This window comes from Hypanus sabinus, chromosome 17, assembly GCF_030144855.1.
Source record: "Hypanus sabinus isolate sHypSab1 chromosome 17, sHypSab1.hap1, whole genome shotgun sequence".
NCBI classification, from domain to species: domain Eukaryota; kingdom Metazoa; phylum Chordata; class Chondrichthyes; order Myliobatiformes; family Dasyatidae; genus Hypanus; species Hypanus sabinus.
Genome location: NC_082722.1, coordinates 64,179,811 through 64,200,450, shown reverse-complemented (window position 1 = coordinate 64,200,450; position 20,640 = coordinate 64,179,811).

Genomic DNA, 20,640 nt, shown 5'->3' with positions numbered 1-20,640 from the left:
TTGAAGAAAGTTTGTGCATGCTGCTTAGAGGCTGCAGAAAGAGGTGAATTTGTGTCTTCGTCAAGGGTGTGGTCAATGTCTTAAACCAGGACTTCAGGAGTCCTTTCAGGAGACCATGTAGACAATGGTGCAATAGTTGGCTGGAAACTAGGCCGTATTACTATACCATATGTTATTATTCAGACTGGGATATGACCTCAGCTGGCAGACCTCAGTGACTGGTGTTTTTGGTCCATGTTAGCTTCACTCTTCTCTATGGGGTCGCTTCCTCCTGCAATCTGAGAAAGACTTGGCTCACAGTAAAGAATGGTTTAACTTGGCATGGGAGGAAGATGGGCCTTTTCTCCCGCAGAAGAGGAAGCAGTTTCCATGTGCCCATGTGGGGTGGGGGAAACCAGTGTGGACTAACTTCGGTAGTAGTCTGAAGCAATCCTCCCACAGGTTCTCTTACCCCTCTATTCCAATCTGCCCTCCTTAAACACCTCTCTCAATTCCATGTTTCACCTTCCTCTCCTTTCTGATTCCATCATCTTCCACCCTATCAGCTCCACCGATCATTTCCCAGCCTCTGGTGCTATACCCATGATTCCTTCCTTCAACTATCTATCATCCTTCCTTCACATTACCTGAGTCTGCCTGTCACCTGCCAGATCTTCTCCATCCCTTCCCTCTATCTCCTTATACTGACTATTTCCCTCCACCTTGACCCAAAACATCCAACGTTCCCCCAGTATTCTTCTTCTGAATCTCTCTAGCCTGATCTTCTGAATCTCTCTAGCTTTGTTGCTCAGGATCCCAGCATCTGCAACCTCTGGTGTCTCCCACATGCAATATATCTGCTGTATAGATTTATCTGGTCAAACACAGAACTTCCCTGTGCAGGACAGCTAGCTGCCTCTCATGCAACACCTTTTTGCTCCACTGGAATCATGGACTTCTTATGGGCTGTGTGTTAATTAGAGTTTCAAGCTTCTCATGAGGAACCTCTCTTTGCCCAGGGAGGAGATGAAGTTGCTCCATAATGGCATTTTGGTGTCTCTTCAAGTCAAGTCAAGTCAAATCACTTCTTATTGTCATTTCGACCATAACGGCTGGTCCAGTACACAGTAAAAATGAGACAATGTTTTTCAGGACCGTGTTGCTACATGAAACAGTACAAAAACTACACTGAACTACGTAAAAACAACACATAAAGTGCATAAAACTGTGCAGTCATTACAATAAATAATAAACAAGACAATAGGCACAGTAGAGGGCAGTAAGTTCGTGTCAGTCCAGGCTCTGGGTATTGAGGAGTCTGATAACTTGGGGGAAGAAACTGTTCCATAGTCTGGTCGTGAAAGCCTGAATGCTTTAGTGCCTTTTCCCAGACGCCAGAAGGGAGAAGAGTTTGTATGACGGGTGCATGGGGTCCTTCATAATGTTGTCTACCTTGTGGATGCAGTGTTTAGTGTAAATATCTGTAATGGCAGGAAGAGAGACCCCGATGATCTTCTCAGCTGGCCTCACTATCCGCTGCAGGGTCTTGCGATCCGAGATGGTGCCATTTCCGAACCAGGCAGTGATGCAGCTGCTCAGGATACTCTCAATACAACCCCTGTAGAATGTGATGAGGATGGGGGGTGGGAGATGGACTTTCCTTCAGAGTTTCAAGTTAAGCAAACCTCCAGCTGAATTACAGTGACATTCCAGCAGGTCTTTGTGTGGACTTTGTCTGTGCCGCCTCAGAAGCTGAAGGTCTCTGTGTGACAGGATTGTCACAAATAGCTAGCAAGGAACTCACCAGAGGACCAGAGGGTGCAGCCTCAGAATAGAAGATTGTCCCTTTAGAACAGAGATGAGGAAGAAATTCGTTAGCCAGAGGGTGGCGAATCTGTAGAATTAATTGTCACAAAATGGCTGGGTATATTTAAAATGGAGGTTGATTAGTCAAAAGTTACATGGAGAAGGCAGGAGAATAGGATTGAGAAGGATAATAAATCTGCCATGGTGGAATGGAAGACAGACTTAATGGACTGAATGGCCAAATTCTGCTCCTACTTCTTATACTCTTGAGTTTTAGTACATGATTCTGTTTCCATAGAGTGGTTTGAGAGTTTTTTCAGGTGAATTTCATGAATTTTTGAGGTGGATCCATTGGGCTTTACTACCATAAGCATCACATACTTAGCACACCAAGAAGGATGAAATCTGATCCCTGGGTAATTGGCTGTTCTTCAGACGTAATTTCAAATCTGTGTTGCAAGTGATCCAGAATCTCCTCAAACTCCTAATGAAGTATAGTCGCTGCAGTGCCTTCTTTATGATTGCATCAATGAGTTGGATGCAGGATAGATCTTCTAAGATGCTGACGCCCCAAAACTTGAAGTTATTCACACTTTTCACTTCTGACCTCTCGAGGGCCGGTGAGTGTTCTCCAAACTTTTCCTTCCACAATCATTTCTTTGCTCTTTCTGACACTGAGTGCAAGGCTGTTGCGACACCACTCAACCAGCAAATCTATCTCATGCCTGTACACTTCCTTGTCGCCCTCTGAGATTCTACCAACAGTGGAGGTAATGGAAAATTTACACTTGGTATTTGAGCTGCGCCTAGCTACACTGTACTGCACTTAGAGAGCAGACAATGGGCAAAGCATGCATCCTTGAGGTGTGCCTGTGTTGATTGTCCACAAGGAGGAGATATGTCGGCAGAACAGAAGTCCAGATGGAGTGTTACAGTGTTGGTGCTGGACCAGTCATGTCTAAATGATTTTCTTGGGTTTGACACCCAAAGAAGGATATGCATTAACTGTTGTTATGGATTCCATTTCAGTATATGCTTCCAATGCATGCAAAAATAGTGTCTTGACTCAATGTGTCTGTTTATTGCTCTCCACAGGTGCATTTGGAGTTCCTCCAGCATTTTGTGTGTGTTGCTCCAGCATCTGAAGAATCTCTTGTGTTTCTGACATCTTTTCTGTATCTGGAAGATATCAACTCATATGCTTCTTCAGAAGTCACATAAGTGCGTGCCATTTTTAATTCAATTGGGATAACAAGGGTGGTGCAATGTTTTGCTCACCATGGGTGTGTTCCTAACTAATGCACTCTTAACCTACTTTGCATGATTCTATTCTCATTGTACCAAGAGGAACAACCATTTAATGGACTTGTGTTAAGCTTTGCTTTGAGGCTACATGGACTTTCGCAGTCGTATTCATCCAAGTGGTTCTATATAAACATAACAGACACCTCAGGTTTTCTATCTGTGCATTCCCCCTCTGAGCAACGTTCGTGCCAACCGTTCCTTTTAGCAACACAGATTCCACCCACCAGCTGATGTTGTGTAATCATAACTGTCAAAATATCCTTCCCACCCTATTAAAAAAGAGCAGAGACTGATAGGGTGGAAGCTAGCATGAAGTTTGGGATTTTTATTGCCACTTACATGTGGTTGCTGACATTTTATCCCAATTTGAAACTTAATTAAAAAAGCAAAATAATAATAAAGTACAATATATTTCCTTCAATTTGAAGTTCTACATTAAAAACAGAGATTTTTTGGCTATAAAATCATGAACATAAAAAAGAGATTTACTTGATTTACAAGAGATTTACTCCCTTGTATAGTCTTTTATAAATAATAATTTATTTCTAAAGAGCAATAATCATTGAGATGTTGTAGACAGAGCTACTGCATTGTACACAGAGGAGTCTAAAGCAGTTACACACACAGAATGCTGGAGGAACTCAATAGGTCAGGCAACATCTATGAAAATGAATAAACAGTCGATGTTTCAGGCCAAGCCCCTTCCTCAGGACTGAGAAGGAAGGGGAAAGGCAGCAGACTGAAAAGGTGGGGAGTGGGGAAGGAGGACAGCTAGAAGGAGATAGGTGAATCCAGGTGGTTGGGAAAAGTAAAAGCCTGGAAAGGAAGGAATCTGATAGGAGAGAATAGTGGACCACAGGAGAAAGGGAAGGAGGAGGGGACACAGGGGGAGGTGATAGACAGTTGAGAAGAAGTAAGAGGCCAGAGTGGTGAATAGAAGAAGAGTTGGGAAACCGAAGGAGAAATTGACATTCATGCCATCAGGTTAGCGGCTACCCAGGTAGAATATAATTGCTGCTCCTCCACCCTGAGGGTGGCCTCACCTTGACATGAGGAGGCCATGGATTGACACGTCAGAATTGGAATTAAAATGTTTGATTTCTAAAGCAGTTAGCTCATGTTGGGGAGAAATATTGCTTGGGACAATGCATACTCTGTCTTTATTCTCTGTTACTCTTCTCACTAGTGTCTTTAAATTGCATTGTCACTCTAAGGCAACAATTTAAAGCTAAGGGTACTAAACATTTTTGTCTTAAGCAGCATAAGCATGTCTTGGAAGGTAACTTCAGCTGAAAGAATGAGGATGCCATCTATTTCACCATGCTGCGTTACTACTAAAATTTTACACATACCAGATCTATCTTAGAGAAAATTCTCATTGCTATTAACATTTTCCTGAGCTTACCAAAATTATTTACCTCAAAGCTTTGTGCATTTGTTTGCATGTAAGTGCTTTTCTGCTGTTAACTAAACATTTAGAGATTCAGTAAACTTTAGATGTTTGTACTATTTAGAAGAAAGCAGAAAGTATGGTATTTTAGTTCTGAAACCACTTCCTCAAAATAAAGCTGTTCTATCACAGTTAGGAATCCTGTGAGCTGAAATATTAATAGGCACAAATAATTTGGTTACTGGGTAAGAGAAGATCCTACACTAACAATTATCTGCTCTGTGCCTTCCAAGGTACAATGTACTACAACTCTACAACAGATATTGTACCTACAGTTTGTTGTAGAACATTAATGATCAAGGGTTTTACAAATTAAATTATTCTGCTATGTAGAACAGCTTTGACACTGCAGCTCAGAGGTAAGATATTTGGACTAACAATGTTGACAATACAAATGCCATCTGCCCCTCCTTGACTTACCTTATTTTTATTGAGTTACAGCATGGAATGGGCCCTTCCGGCTATTCGAGCTGTGCAGACCAGCAACCCTCCCGATATAACCCTAACCTAATCACCGGACTATTTCCAATGACCAATTAACCTACCAACTGGTACGTCTTTGGACTATGGGAGGAAACCAGGGCACCCAGAGGAAATCCACTCATTCCAAGGGGAGGATGTACAGACTGCTTACGGAGAGCAGCGGGAATAGAACCTGGGTTGATGGTACTATAAAGTGTTGCGCTAACCACTTCACTGCAGTTCTTCTTTCCTGACTATCAAATCACATGAGACGAAAGCAAGACAACCAAATGATTAAGTGGGTGGGAAAAAGTACAAATGAATCAGTCCAAAGGCGTACCAGTTAGAAGGTTAATTGGTTGATGTAAAATGTCCTGTGACCAGGCTAGTGTTGGGTTGCTGGGCGGTGCAGCTCATTGAGCTGGAAGGGATTGTTCCGTGCTGTATCTCCAAATTAGGGTAGCATGGTAGCATTGTGGTTAGCACAACACTTTGCAGTACTAGTGACCCAGGTTCAATTCCTGCCACTGTCCGTAAGGAGTTTCTACGTTCTCCTTGTGACCGCATAGGTTTCCTCTGGGTGGTCCAGTTTCCTCCCACAGTCCGAAGACGTACCGGTTAGTAGTTTAATTGGTCATTGTAGACCGTCCCGTGATTAGGCTAGGATTAAATTTTGTGTTGCTGGGTGGCGTGGCTCGAAGGGTCTTATCTGTGCAGCATGTCAATAAAATAAAAATAAATAAATAAATAATAGCTAAAATCATTACCTCACCCAGAGGAAAAAAAAATTGGGTTCCAGCTTGGTGAGGAGAGAGGAAGTAAATTACCAAGAACAGAAAATGCTGGAAACACTGCAGGTCAGTCAGCATTTGTGGCAGGAAAAGTGTTGTATGAAATCATTAAGGGCATACATAGTGTGAATGCACACAGTTTTTTCCCCCAGGGCAAAGGAGTCAAACACTAGAGGGCCTAGGTTTAAGGTGAGAGGGGACATTTAAAAGGCACCCGAAGGGCTTCATGCAGAAGGTAGTGAGTATTTGTAATAATCTACAGAGGAAGTGCATGAGACAGGAAAAGTAACATCATTTAAGAGACAGCTAGACAGATACATGCATAGGAAATACTTAGAGGGCTATGGGCTATGGGCATCTTGGTTAGCATGGATGAATTGGGCTGAAGAATAATTTTCTGTACTCTATAAATCTAAATATAGTTATTAAATATATATATAATTAAATATAGTTAAATTTTTGAGTTCAGGATTCTTTAGATTTCCAGCATCTGCAGACTTTAACTTGGTTTGACTTCCATTAAAGCAGCAGATGTTGCATCTCCTATTTTATGTCGGAATATGTCTAGAGACGGACAGTCAGTGTTTGCAACAATGCAAAAATGAATTGGGAGGAACAGAGTATGTAAACAGTAAGCAGTGGACTCAGCACTTAATCAGTCTAATAAGAACTTGCAGTTAAAAAGTAATTTATTCTTCTCCTTCAGATGCTGACTACGGTGTAAGCATTTCCTTTAGTTTCTGTTTTGCTTTCAGACTTTCTATATTGGGCAGTTTTTTTTAAAATTAAGCATATCACCAATTAATACATTGAACAAACCAAAACCTCTTTGAAAACTTGTTTGCACTCATGTAACAAGTGAACAGTTTGGGGGAAATTTTCACCTTTGAACACAAGTGCTAAACATGTGTCAACTGGTTGTGGTTATTGTTTAACATTTGCTTCTGGTGAAGTCAATGAAACTGAATGTGTGGAGATGAGCACAATGCTGACTGATCTCTGACACACACATACAATCAGCAACCAATTACTGAGTTCTCCCCAACACCCCCATAATTTTCCTCCTTTGTAACTGAGTTCTTATGGGGCTGAAATAGGAAAGGCTTTTGCCCAAATTTGATTCTTTCTGTCCTTAAGATGTGGAGGAGCGGAGCATGAAATTACACCCTTGAAGTGTTTACTTCTACCTTCATTTTAATTTTTATAATAGTCACGTTTCACTAAGTTAACACTGTGTTATGTCAAAGTAAAGCAGGAACAGTTTATTTAATGTACTTTTCACACACAGTTAAGAATTTTGATTGTAATGAGTATAAAATATCACTGGTCCAATTTCTTGAAAGACACTTGCTCGATAAAAATAAAAATCCATTCTTGTCTTCAATCTAATTTTATTGTTCTGGATCTGCATCTCTAAGCTTTTGTCTCTTGTATTAACCCTAATTATGGAGCACCAGAGGAAGAAAATTAATACACTGAGGATGCATTTTGGTTTTCGTTCAATATAGTCACATAACCAAATGTATAACAACACTGAGAATAAAACTGCAACAAATAAATATTTTAAAGTACCTCCTAGTTAAGAATTCTTGGCATAATATTCAGTAGAACTCAAAGAAACATAGAAACATAGAAAACCTACAGCACAATACAAGCCCTTTGGCCCACAAAGACGTGCTGAATATGTCCCTAACTTAGAAATTACTAGGCTTACCTATAGCCCTCTATCTTTCTAAGCTCCATGTACCTTTCTAAAAGCCTCTTAAAAGACCCTACCATATCCCTCTTCACCACTGTTGCCCGCAGCCCATTCCATGCACTTACTCCTCTCTGAGCAAAAAACTTAACCCTGATATCTCCTCTGTATCTACTCCCCAGCACCTTAAACCTGTGTCCACTTGTGGGAACCATTTCAGCCCTGGGAAAAAAGCCTCTGACTATCTACACGATCAATACCTCTCATCATTTTGTACCCATCTATCAGGTCACCTCTCATCCTCCATCACTCCAAGGAGAAAAGGCCGAGTTCACTCAACCTATTCTCATAAGGCATGCTCCCCAATCCAGGTAACATCCTTGTGAATCTCCTCTGCACCCTTTCTGTGGCTTCCACATTCTTCCTGTAGTGAGGCGACTAGAACTGAGCACAGTACTCCAAGTGGGGTCTGACCAGGGTTCTAGATAGCTGCAACATTACCTCCCGGCTCCTAAATTCAATTCCACGATTGATGAAGGCTAATACACTGTACGCCTTCTTAACCACTGAGTCAACCTGTGCAGCTGCTTTGAGCATCCTATGGATTCGGAGACCAAGATCTCTCTGATCCTCCACACCGCCAAGAGTCTTACCATTAATACTATATTCATCATATTTGACCTACCACAATGAACCACTTCACACTTATCTGAGTTGAACTCCATCTGCCACATCTCAGCCCAGTTTTGCATCCTATTGATGTCCCGCTTTAACCTCTGACAGCCCTCCACTCTATCCAAAACACTGCCAACCTCTGTGTCATCAGCAAATTTACTAACCCATCCCTCCACTTCCTCATCCAAGTCATTTATAAAAATCACGAAGAGTAGGGGTCCCAGAACAGACCCCTGAGGCACCCCACTGGTGACCGACCTCCATGCAGAATATGACCGGTCTACAAACACTCTTTGCCTTCTGTGGGCAAGCCAGTTCTGGATCCACAATGCAATGTCCTCAATATGACTAATTAGATCCAATTATGTGTCCCGAGTTTCTCTTCTTTTGCACATTGGTTGCTTGTCTGTTTTTGTGTGTGTTTTTTTATTCTATTCTATTTCTTTTTTTTTACTGTGAATGCCTGCAAAAGAATGGATCTTTTGGTGATATGGTGGTGGTATATGGTGATAAATATCAAAAGACAAGAGGTTATGTTGCAGCTTTATAAAACTCTGGTTAGGCTTCATCTGAATTATTGTGTACATTTCTGGTCACCCCACTCTAGGAAGGATTTAAGGCTTTGGAGAGGGTGCAGAAGAGCCTTGCCAGGATTTTGCCTGGTTTAGAGGGCATGTGCTAACACGAGAGGCTGGATAAACTTGGGTTATTTTCTCTGGAGTGCAGAAGGCTGAGGGGGGATCTGATGGAGGTTTATAAGATTATGAGAGGCATAGACAGAGTGGACAGAGAGTATCTGTTTCCCGGGGTGAAATGTCTAATACCAGAGGTGAGAGAGGGTAGGTTTGAGGGGATGTGAGGGGTAAGTTTTTTTACTCAGAGAGTGGTGGATGCCAGGAATGTATTGAGGTATAGGTAAGTACATTAGTGGCTCCTAAGAAATGTGAATGTGAGGAAGATGGAGGGATATGGGCACGTGTTTGTAGGAGGGAATAGTGTTTGGGTGTTCTTAATTTGCTTTTCAGCTGGTTAGGCACATTATTGTGGGCCGAAGGGCCTTTCCTTGTGCTGTACTCTTCTATGTTCTATATCCTATAATCTATGTACCCACTTGATAATATATTTACTTTGAACCTTTGATGCAATAGCCAAAACTTTCTGCTCAGCCTTGTTGTGCTTTTGACAATTAATATTAATCTTTCCTCCAATTCTGTGTAGAACTCAATGCTGGGTGTTGTGAAATAATCTGCGGCTGTTGATTCTTCTGCTAAATATGGATAATTATTTTAGCAAGCAACTGCAAATGGGTTGTACCCTGCCTGAAGGAGACAAGTTACTTGTAAGACCTTCTAAGCAACAGGGTAGGCGCCAGATAAAAAAACAAATTATCTCTTCTTTACCGAGTTGAAAAATATTAGGGGAAGAGAATGAATGATGAGAATCATATATGAAACAAAAACTTTGGTTGCATCTCTACACGAAGTTCATTAGAAAAATCAATAGTTAATGTGTAAAGAAGAGTGACCCACGAAAGCCTTTTGGAATACCTTATTTTATTCATGAAGCAGTGATACATTATAAACATTTAAAAAAGTGGAACAAATTGCAATTCCATGGTCCATTCCTCCAGATCTTATAGACAGAATGAGTCAGGTTTGGGCAAAACACTTTGCATAACACTTCTGCCATGGTTACACAAGCACTTCCTGTTTAAGATGGCGCTGGTGAATCCCAGCGACTTCTGGCTGATGGCTAATGAAACAAGGAAAACAACTAAATACTTTGTTAATCACTCTTTTTTGTGATAATCAATCATGACAAACAATAGCCTGTAATTTCCCTTTGGACTTGCAGATGTGGCAGAACTGAGGCGGGGTGAGGCAGCTGACCTGTCACTGAGTGTGTGGAAGATCCAAGGTTTGATTGATTTAAGTGCCAAGCTGAATCGGAAAGTTTGGGTACATGCTGAATTGAGGTAGCAAGGTCCAGGCCCCAAAGCGTATTGGAGTGACTGAACCCAATGCTTGGACGATGATTTAGGCGCTGGGTCAGAGTGTCAGGGCCTGAGGTGAGGGTGGGGCTGTTTTAACTTGCTGTTCTGCTCGACACAGAACTGAAGGTCTGGAGACAGACTCTCTATGGATTTCAGATCAGAACACTATTTGTTTGGGTTTATTGTTTGCACGATTTGCTTTTTTCCTTCTCTTCTACACTGGGTGTTCGATGGTCTTTTTTTATATGGGTTCTTTTGAGTTTCTTTGTTTTGTGATTACCTTTGGGGAGATGAATCTCAAGGTTGTGTAATGTATACATACTTTGATAACTAATATACTTTTAACTTTGATATCTTATAGTTTTTCAACCTACAGAATGTAGGCGGTAAGGTTACGCAACAATTAACGTTATGCTATTACAGTGTCAGTAACCCTGTTTTAATTCTGCCGCTAAGTGGGTAGCAAGTTCTCCCCATGACCATGTGGGTTTTCTCCGGATGCTCTGGTTTCCTCCCATATTCTGAAGACAGACAGATTAGTAGGTTAATGGTTATATGGATGTAATTGGATGGCAAGGGCTCATTGGGCCTGAAGGGCTTGTTATCATGGTGCATTTCTAAATAGAAAATATATATATTTTCGAAGCATGGTTACTGTTGCACAACTACAGCTGTGAAGATCCTTGCTGCACCTGATGACCCTGTGATCTCCATCTCAGAGGCCGATGTTAGGCTGTCTTTAAAGAGAGTGAACCCTTGCAAGGCGGAAGGTCCCGATGGAGTACCTGCAAACCTGTGCCAGCCAACTAGCGGGAGTATTCAAGGACATTTCCAACCTCTCACTGCTACAGGCAGAAATTCCCACTTGCTTCAAAAAGACAACAATTATATTAGTGCCTAAGAAAAATAATGTGGGCTGCCTTAACGACTATCACCCAGTAGCACTCATATCAACAGTGATGAAATGCTTTGAGAGGTTGGTCATGACTAGACTGAACTCCTGCTTCAGCAAGGACAAGGACCCATTGCAATTTGCCTACCATCACAAAAGGTCAACGGCAGATGCAATCTCCATGGCTCTTCACATGGCTTTAGACCACCTGGACAACACAAACACCTACATCAAGATGCTGTTCATCAACTGTAGCTCAACATTTAGTACTATCATTCCCACAATCCTGATTGAGAAGTTGCAAAACCTGGGCCTCTGTATCTCCCTCTGGAATTGGATCCTCAACTTCCTAACCAGAAGACCATAGTCTGTTGGATTGGTGATAACATATCCTCCTCGCTGATGATCAACACTGGCTCACCTCAGGGGTGTGTGCTTAGCCCACTGCTCTGCTCTCTATATACACATGATTGTGTGGCTAGGCATGCTCAAATACTATCTATAAAATTGGTAATGATACAACCATCGTTGGTAGAATCTCAGATAGTGATGAGAGGGTGTTCAGGAGTGAGATACGCCAGCTAGTGGAATGGTTCTGCAGCAACAACCTGGCACTCAGTGTCAGTAAGTCATAAGAGCTGATTGTGGACTTCAGGAAGGGTAAGACGAAGGAACACATACCAATCCTCATAGAGGGATCAGAAGTGGAGAGAGTGAGCAGCTTCAAGTTCCAGGGTATCAAAATCTGTGATAATCTAACTTGGTCCCAACATATTGATGTAGTCATAAAGAAGGCAAAACAGCGGCTATACTTTATTAGAAGTTTGGTGCGATTTGGCATGTCAACAAATACACTCAAAAACTTCTATAGTTGTACTGTGGAGAGCATTTTGACAGGCTGTGTCACTGTCTGGTATGGAGGGGCTACTGCACAGGACCGAAAGAAGCTGCAGAAGGTTGTAAATCTAGTCAACTGCATCTTGGACACTAGCCTACAAAGTACCCAGGACATCTTTAGGAAGCAATGTCTCAGAAAGGCCGTGTCCATTATTAAAGACCTCCAGCACCCAGGGCAGGCCCTTTACTCACTGTTACCATCAGGTAGGAGATACAGAAGCCTGAAGGCACACACTCAGCGATTCACGAACAGCTTCTTCCCCTCTGTCATCCGATTCCTAAATGGACTTTGAACCTTTGGACATTACCTCACATTTTTTAATATACAGTATTTCTGTTTTTGCACATTTTTAATAATCTATTCAATAAACATAACTGATTTACTTGTTTATTTATTAATGTTTTATTTATTTATTTATCTATCTATTTATTTATTTATTTATTTATTTATTTTCTCTCTCTCTCTCTCTCTCTCTCTCTCTCTCTCTCTCTCTCTCTCTCTCTCTGCTAGATAATGTATTGTATTGAACTGCTGCTGCTAAGTTAACAAATTTCACGTCACGTGCCGGTGATGATAAACCTGATTCTGAAACTTTAAAATGTGGCAGGCATTCGTTATAGAGTCATGGAGGGAGACAGTACAGAAACAGGGTCTTCAGAATGGTGAATGCATACCAAACATCAGACACCCATTTCAGACACACTAGTCTGAAATTAATCTCCTTTTTAAAAGTTCTAATCACTTCCCCCAGATTCCAGCACTCGTCTCCACAATTGGGGAAATTTACCACATTTAATTTCACGCAGCCTGTGCGTAAGGTTTTGAGACACGAGCCGATCAGGGTAACGGATGGGAGGGAGAGGATGTGGGGGCAGGTGGTGCCCTCTGGGTGCTGGCTAATTGTATCACAATCACTGGAGTCAAGTATGATGTTTTCTGAACGGGTTGTCTATTAGTGAGCCCTCAGGTGACTCTACAGCGGAGATTACGAATGTGAGGTCCATGGACCCCTTTCTTACTTTTATTGGTCCATGGCATAGAAAAGGTTGGGAATCCCTGGTAGAGCTGATCTGGGGTGCGCATAATCCAGGATGTTAGGGTGGATTCCCTTAATGGAGAATGCCCGTCAATGCCCTTGTCCAATGTGGCGAGGCTGATGCACGGGCAGCCACCATGGTTCTTGACAGATCAGGGTCAGGGTCCAGTGGCATGGAATGCAAGGTGACTGGGAATCCTTCACTGCTGTTGTGATGTGTCGTCATCATCTTCCGCCAGCTCCATTGTTGAGGTCATCGTTGGATCACTTTTTGTCTGGATTCTCACCCTTAACATTGCCGTCCGGCAAGACCTTCCCAGGAGCTAAGCACCAGATGGCTGAATTCCAGACGGCATTGCTCTTGGAGTCTTGGGAACTTATAAGTTTCTCCACTATGATCTTTGGTGAAGGCTGGCCAATAAGTATCTCTCAATCAAGCTCGCTGAAGGCAATTATCTGGGTAATCTGCGGGAGCGTGCTGTGTCCAGTGTGGTTTGGCACAGTGGTACAGTCAGTAGAATCATTACCTCACAGTCTTAAAGACCTGGGTTCAATCCTGAACTCAGATCTTGTCTGTGTTGGTCTTTTCACTATCTCCCTATGATCAAGGGAGTTTACCCTAGATATTCTGCATGTCTTTAGGAGACGGGAGGAAGCCAAAGTTCTGCTAGCTGAACTGCTGTACCACACAAGGTAAAATAAGCATTCTCCCACAAACAGCCAGAAAGTCTGCTTCAGTGAAAATGATTGAGAGGTATGTATTGACCGGGACTCAGAGACCTCCATTCCACTCAAAACCTTCTCCTTCCTATACATTAACCACAATGGCTGATTTTTCAGATAATCTGGTCATTTCTTTTGCTGTCACTGAAAGAGCCAACAATTTGATGTATCAAATGGAAAGTAAAAGAAGCTTCAAAGTAATAACAAGAGATTGTAATTAGAAAAGGTGCTAACACCAGAAGATGTACTACAGCTTTCATTTTTTGGACTGGGTTGATGTAGATGATTAAAGTTTAGCTTTATTTGTCATCTGTACAGTACATCAAAGTATACAGTGAAGTGTTTAGTCTATGCCGAATCAAATCACCGGGGATCGTGCTGCTCAGGAGTCGCCACACTTCTGGTGCCTGCATAGCAATCCCACATCTCCCTAACCGAACCGTTGGAATCCGGGAGGAAGCGGGAGCACGCGGAGGAAACCAACCCAGTCTCAGGGAGAACACACGAACTCCTCACAGGCAGCAGGAGGAATCGACTCCCAATCTTACAACTGGCATCTCAACCCGTTGCACTGATGGGATCGATGGGCACTGGCACGATGCATTTGAAATACTGTCCACTTACGAAGGACGGACGTTAATACTTCTAAAGAAATTGAAAAAAGGTTTATTAATTCTGGGATGGTTGGACTGTCCTATGAAGGAAGTTTGGATAGGCTACACTGGCACGCAACGATATATTGGAACATGGGAAAAAGCAGGGATTTGATTGAAAAATATGAGATCAATGTAGGGTCTTGATTGGATGTGCTTAAAGATGACACTGCTTGAGGTACATGGTGACCCTCTAGTTTTAGATTTATTGTGCTGTGCGTGTCTTAGGCACAGCTAGGGTGTCCAAGACCTCTGCCCAGTACTGTAGTAATTTTATATATTGCACAGTACTGCTGCAAAAAAAATCATGATATATGTTAATGATGGTGAACCTGCTTCTGATATGGGTTTCTATTGTGGACTGAGAATGGGAAGAGGGTGGGGAGAGGGGAATCATAGTTGGGAAAAGGGGAGTGGGGAGGCAGCAGGAAGCACCTGAGGAACATTCTGTAATGATGAATAACCCAGTTGTTTGGAATCAATTGACCTTGCCTGGTGTCTCAGCGCTGGGTGTGTCTACACCCCTGGCACCCCCAGCCCCTGGCTCTTGGGCTCTTCCACCTGTCCTGCCCATTTCCCACAGTTCACCACCCTTACCATCCCCATCATCCTTTATCCCAGCCAGATTTATAAACTCGCTCTCCACTGCATGTTGATAAATACAAGTACTGTGCTAAAGACTGAGGCACCCTATCTATATATATATATGTGTACCTAAGACTTTTGCACAGCACTATAAATCTAAAACTAGGGGGTCACTATTAAGAGGTGTCCTATTGAGACTAACAAGAGGTGAATGGTTTGCTCTCAGAGGGCTGTGAGTCTGAAACTCTCTTCCTTCTAGGGAGGTAGAAGCAGAGTATTTAAATATTTTTAAAGCAGACTTAAGTAAATAAGAGATAAGCAAGAGGTTTCAAGGTTACTGTGGTTAGAAGGGAATGGGGAGTTGAAGATACAGCAGATTACCCATGACCTTATCAAGTAGTGGATCAGTGTCAAGGGACCAAGAGATACTTCTGTTCTTCATTCATAAGTTTATACCCTCAACCAGCTGACAGCTCACAGTCAGAAGAATGAAATGAATATCATAAACCCACGAGAATTTTGCTCTGTCCTCCACAAAAGGCGAGCTTTCCCTATGGCCACCAACTTTAATTCCACTACCCATTCCTATTCCGACATGTCAGTCCACAGATTCCTCTACTGCCATGATGAAGCCACTCTCAGTTTGGAGGAGCAACATCTCGTATTTCGTCTGGATGGCCTGCAACCTGTTGGTATGAGCATTGATTTCCCCACTTCTGGTAATATCTCCCCCTCACTCATTTTTGATTCCCCTTTCTGCCTCCCCTCTTACCTATTCTCCGCCTCACATGCCCATCATCTCCCTCTGGTGCCCCTTGTTCTCTTCTCCTCACCTGCTCCGTCACTTCTCTTAGGCAACCCCTCCTGTTCCCTTTTCCACATAGTCTACTCTTTTCTCCTATCAAATTCCTTCTATTTTAGCCCTTTACCATTTCCACCTATCACCTCCCCAGCTTCCCATTCCTTTACCCCACCCACCCATCTTCCCCCTCACCTGGTTTCCTCTATCACTGGCCAGGTTGTACTCCTTCCCCTCCCCCCACCTTCTCGTTCAGACTTTGTCTCCCTTCCTTTCCAGTCCTGACAAAGCGTCATGGCCCAAAACATTGCCTGTTCATTCTTCGTAGATGCTGCCTGATTAGCTGAGAATCAAGCTTTTATATATACACTCTTATATTTAAAATCAAACGTTCAAGGTAAACTTATTATCCATATACATATACTGTACTGGTGATGATTATGGCTGGTTCTTCGCTTGCGAAGATCAGGAGGGAAGAAGAGTTCTCAGGAGTGATGGCACGATCTTTGGTGACTGTAGAGGCTAGATCTAGATCTACAGACTCTGGAGCAGTGGGGACACAGGAACATCTGGGATGGGGTCGCTTGGGTAGCAGGATCCTTCCTACATCTCCTACTGTTCTGCATGTTACCATATACTATGTAGAACATCGAATATAGAAGGCCCTTCAGCTCACAATGTTGTACCGGCCATGTAACCTACTCTAGAATCTGCCTAGAATTACCCTACTGCATAGCTCTCCATTTTTTTTAAGCTCCATGTACCTTTCTAATAGTCTCTTAAAAGGTTCTGTTGTATCCATCTCTACCACCTTTACTGGCAGTGCATTCCATGCTCCCACCAATCTCTGTGTGAAAATCTTACCTCTGACATCCCTCTGTACCTGCTTCCAAGCACCTTAAAACTATGCCCCCTCATGTTAGCCATTTCAGCCCTGGGAAAAAGCCTCTGACTATCCACATAATCAATGCCTCTCGTCTTCTTATACACCTTTTTCATCCTCTGTCGCTCCAAGGAGAAAAGGACAAGTTCATTCAACCTGTGTTTCTGATCGCATCCATAATACCTAGAAGTGGGAAGGAGAACAGCTAGAGGTCGTGGTACATATTGGTGCCGATGACATAGGTAGGAAAAGGGAGGAGGTCCTGAAAACAGACTACAGGGAGTTAGGAAGGAAGTTGAGAAGCAGGACCTCAAAGGTAGTAATCTTGGTATTACTGCCTGTGCCACGTGACAGTGAGTCAGGAATAGAATGAGGTGGAGGATAAATGCATGGCTGAGGGTTTGGAGCAGAGGGCAGGGATTCAGATTTCTGGATCGTTGGGACCTCTTCTGGGGCAGGTGTGACCTGTACAAAAAGGACGGGTTACACTTGAATCTGAAGGGGACCAATATCCTGGTGGGGAGGTTTGCAAAGGCTATTAGGGAGAGTTTAAACTAGAATTGCTGGGGGTGGGGGTGGGAACCGAACTGAAGTGACGGAGGAAAGGGAGGATGGCACACAAATAGAGAAAGCTTGGAGACAGTGTGAGAGGGAGGATAGGTAGGAGATAGAGAGGAGATGCACTTAGACTGATGGTTTGAGATTTGTCTATTTTAATGCAAGGAGTATTATGAATAAAGTGGATGAGCTTAGAGCGTTGATCAGCACTTAGGACTATGATGTTGTGGCCATTACAGAGACTTCGATGGTGCAGGGGCAGGAATGCCTACTTCAAGTGCCAGTCTTCAGATATTTCAGAAAGGACAGGGAGGCAGGCAGAAGAGTTGGGGGCATGGCACAGTTGATCAGAGATAGTGTCATGGCTGCAGAAAAGCTGGACGCCATGGAAGGATTGTCTACAGAGTCTCATGTGGGTGGAAGTTAGGAAATGGAAGGGGTCAATAAATCTACTGGGTGTTTTTTATAGACCACCCAATTGTAACAGGGACATCGAGGAGCAGATAGGGAGACAGAATCTGGAAAGGTGTAATAATAACAGAGTTGTTGTGATGGGAAATTTCAATTTCCTAAAAATTGATTGGCATCTTCCGAGAGCAAGGGGTTTAGATTGGGTAGAGTTTGTTAGGTGTGTTCAGGAAGGTTTCTTGACACAATATGTAGATAAACCTACAAGAGGAGAGGCTGTACTTGATCTGGTATTGGGAAATGAACCTGGGCAGGTGTCAGATCTCCCAGTGGGAGAACATTTTGGAGATAGTGATCACAATTCTATCTCCTTTACCATAGCATTGGAGAGGGATAGGAACAGACAAGTTAGGGAAATGTTTGATTGGAGTAAGGGGGAATATGAGGCTATCAGGCAGGTCCTTGTAATCATAAATTGGAAACAGATGTTCTCAGGGAAATGCATGAAAGAAATGTGGCAAATGTTCAGGGGATATTTGCATGTGGTTCTGCATGGATACATTCCAATGAGATAGGGAAAGGATGATAGGGTACAGGAACCATGGTGTACAAAAGCTATTGTAAATCTAGTCAAGAAGAAAAGAAGAGCTTACGAAAGGTTCATAAAAACTAGGTAATGATAGAGATCTAGAAGATTATAAGGCTAGCAGGAAGGAGTTTAGGAATGAGATTAGAAGAGCCAGAAGGGGACATGGGAAGGCTTTGGTGGACAGGATTAAGGAAAACCCCAAGGCATTCTGCACGTATGTGAATAGCAAAAGGTTAAGACGTGAGAGAATAGGACCAATCAAATGTGACAGTGGAAAAGTGTGTATGGAACGGGAGGAGATGGCAGAGGTACATAATGAATACTTTAGTTCAGTATTCACTATGGAAAAGCACCTTGGTGATTATAGTGCTGACTTGCAGTGGACTGAAAAACTTGAGCATGTAGATATTAAGGAAGAAGATGTGCTGGAGCTTTTGGAAAGCATCAAGTTGGATAAGTCACTGGGACCGGATGGGATGTACCCCAGGCTACTGTGGGAAGTGAGGGAGGAGATTGCTGAGCCTCTGGCAATGATCTTTGCTTCATCAATGAGGATAGGAGAGGTTCTGGAGGATTAGAGCACAGCGGATGTTGTTCCCTTATTCAAGAAAGGGAGTAGGGATAGTCCAGGAAATTATAGACTTGTGAGTCTTACTTCAGTAGTTGGTAAGTTGATAGAGAAGATCCTGAGAGGCAGGAACATTATGAATATTTGCAGAGGCATAATATGATTAGGAATACTCAGCATGGTTTTGTCAAAGGCAGGTCATGCCTTACGAACCTGATTGAATTTTTTGAGCAGGTGACTAAACACATTGATGAAGGTAGAGCTGTAGATTTAGTGAATATGGATTTTAGCAAAGCATTTGATAAGGTACCCCATACAAGGCTTATTGAGAAAGTAGGGAGGCATGGGATCCAAGGGGACATTGCTTTGTGGATCAAGAACTGGCTTGCCACAGAAGGCAAAGAGTGGTTGTAGATGGGTCATATTCTGCATGGAGGCTGGTGACCAGTGGTGTGCCTCAGGGATCTGTTCTGGGACCCCTACTCTTCGTGATTTTTATAAATGACCTGGATGAGGAAGTGGAGGGATGCATTAGTAAATCTGCTGATGACACAAAAGTTGGAGGTGTTGTGGATAGTGTGGAGGGATCTCAGAGGTTACAGTGGGACATTGGTAGGACGCAAAACTGGGCTGAGAAGTGGCAGATGGAGTTCAACCCAGATAAATCTGAGGTGGTTCATTTTGGTAGGTCAAATATGATGGCAGAATATAGCATTAATGGCAAGACTCTTGGCAGTGTGGAGGATCAGAGGGATCTTGGGGTCTGAGTCCATAGGACACTCAAAGCAGCTGCGCAGGTTGACCCTGTGGTTAAGAAGGCCTTCATCAATCATGGGAATGAGTCTAAGAGCCGAGAGGTAATGTTGCAGCTTTATAGGGCTCTGGTCAGACCTCACTTGAAGTACTGTGCTCAGTTCTGGTTGCCTCACTACAGGAAGACATGGAAACCATTGAAAGGGTGCAGAGGAGATCTGCACGGATGTTGCCTGGATTGGGGGGCATGCTTTATGAGAGTAGGTTAGGTGAACTTGACCTTTTCTCCTTGGAGCGACGGAGGATGAGAGGTGACCTGACAGAGGTGTTCAAGATAATGAGAGGCATTGATCATGTGGATAGTCAGAGGCTTTTCCCCCAGGGTGGAATTGGCTAGCACGATAGGGCATAGTTTTAATTTGCTTGGAAGTAGGTACATGGGAGATGCTAGGGATAATTTTTTACGCAGAGAGTGGTGAGTGCGTGGAATGGGCTGTTGTCAACGGTGGTGGAGACAGAAACAAAAGGGTCTTTTAAGAGACTCCTGGATGTATACATGGAGCTCAGAAAAACAGAGGGCTATGGGTAAGCCTAGGTAGTTCTAAGGTGAGGACACTTTCAGCACAGCTTTTTGGGCTGAAGTGCCTGTATTGTGCTGTAGGTTTTCTATGTTTCTATTCATATAAAGCAAGCTCATTAATCCAGGCTACCTCGAGTTTCTTAATTTTGCAGACACTCCTGTTTGTCCTGATCTAAGGACGGTGCCAAATTTGAACTTTAAAAGAACCTGTCTGACAAGTCTAATCGCAACAATCTGCAAGTCGCCTCAAAAAGTTAAGGTAACGCACACGACTAAAGTAGCATTGAATGGGTAGAACCTTGAAAACTGATTCTGCACAAGGAGAAAGGTTTGCAGCTTTAAGGACGAAAAGCCCAATTTTAACTTGGATTTTGATAAATAGTAGTAGGGAGTTAGGGAAGGTCAGTTTAGTAAAAAGCTTACATAGGTCATTGCAGACACTGTAAACATGCAGTCAGTGGGTATTTTATTAAATAATACCAGAAGGGTTTGGGATAAATACGTGCACTTCCATGTTCTGGTAATAATGTTGAGAAATTGGAAGGATTAGGTCAGCTG